The sequence below is a fragment of the Vicugna pacos genome, unplaced genomic scaffold (genome assembly GCF_048564905.1).
Source record: "Vicugna pacos unplaced genomic scaffold, VicPac4 scaffold_5, whole genome shotgun sequence".
Lineage (NCBI taxonomy): Eukaryota > Metazoa > Chordata > Mammalia > Artiodactyla > Camelidae > Vicugna > Vicugna pacos.
Genome location: NW_027328726.1, coordinates 623,399 through 624,827, shown reverse-complemented (window position 1 = coordinate 624,827; position 1,429 = coordinate 623,399). Strand labels below are relative to the sequence as shown.

Sequence of the window (1,429 nt, the reverse complement as noted above, 5' to 3'; positions counted from 1 at the left end):
CGCTTGCGGCGCGAGGGGGGCTCCCGGTGGGACCGCGGCGGCCACGGCCACGGCCATGGCCACGGCCACGCGCGAGCTCCCCCCCCCATCTTTTTTCTCCCTTCCCTTTCGCGGGCGGCACCTCCCGGGCCTCGACGCCGCCTGCCGCCGCCTGCCGGCCGCCCGCCGCCGCCCGCACCCTCCCGGGCGCGGGGGCGGGGTCGGCCGCAGGAGGGACAGACGGCGCGAGGGCAGAGGCACCGTGTCTGCACTTAGGGGGACGGAGGGCACCGCGGCCCTGCGAGGAAACCCCCAGCCGCGCGACCCCCCCCCCACGGGCACACACCCGGGGGGGGGCGCGATTGATCGTCAAGCGACGCTCAGACAGGCGTAGCCCCGGGAGGAACCCGGGGCCGCAAGTGCGTTCGAAGTGTCGATGATCAATGTGTCCTGCAATTCACATTAATTCTCGCAGCTAGCTGCGTTCTTCATCGACGCACGAGCCGAGTGATCCACCGCTAAGAGTCGTACGAGAATTCTGTTCTGCCTTTGGTTCTGTGGCACGGCACGTCTCCCGCCCACCACACCCCGGGAGGGTGAGGTGGGGGGTCGCCTCGGGCCGGCCGAGTCAGAGAGAAATCAGACCGGAGGGTCGGGAAGGTTTCACAACGGGGCGCAGCCGGCACCGACACGGCGCGTGCCGGCTCGGACACCCCACAGGCGCCCGGGGGTTCCCGCCTCCCGCAGGGACGCGGGGGGCGCACCAACCACGCGGCCACCGACCGTCCCGACGGGCCGCCGGGCGGGCGAGGCCCCACCCGACGGCCGCGGCGGCGGCGGCGGCAGCGAGCGACGTGGTGCGGCGCCTCGGCCCAGGGGAGGCGGAGCCTGGGGGACGACGAGGGACGGACCTCCCGAGTCCCCACGGGCCCGACCGCCCCGACCCCAAGGCGGACGGGCGACTCCCCCCTAAGGGTCTTTAAACCTCCGCGCCGGGACGTGCTAGGTACCTGGAGAGGGCGAGGCGGGCGAGGGAGGCGTGGACGGCACGGACCCCCCCCACCCGGAGCCCCAAACGTCGGCCACCGCCCCGACGCCGACCGCCACACTCCAGCCACGGCCGGCGGTCCTCGCCGCCGCGGGCCCTCGACACGGGGCCACACCGTGCACCGGCCGGCCACCGCCCCCCGCCACCACCGAGTCCCACCGCCAACGCCAACGCCAACGCGTGCCGACGGCAACCTAACCCCACTCCCCACGAGGCCGGGCAGAGAGGGCCCTCCCCCCGCGTCCAGACAGACCGCACGCCCTCCTTCCCACCTCCACCCCCAACCCCCCCAAGGCCCGGCAGGACACCCAACCCGCACCCGCAGTTCCCGGGGTCCCCTTCTCGCCACGGGGGACGAGGGGGGGCCCACGACGGGACGCGGGGCGCAAGCGGGCGGGGCGC

At 74.9% G+C, this 1,429-nt stretch overlaps 1 non-coding gene across 1 annotated transcript; it reads right to left on the bottom strand.

The window, feature by feature from the left end:
- Positions 1-353: 353 nt before the first annotated feature.
- On the bottom strand, positions 354-506 carry LOC140692443 (5.8S ribosomal RNA). The gene has a single exon (XR_012068015.1). It is a non-coding gene; the product is annotated as a 5.8S ribosomal RNA (ribosomal RNA).
- Between the last annotated feature and the right edge of the window lie 923 nt (positions 507-1,429).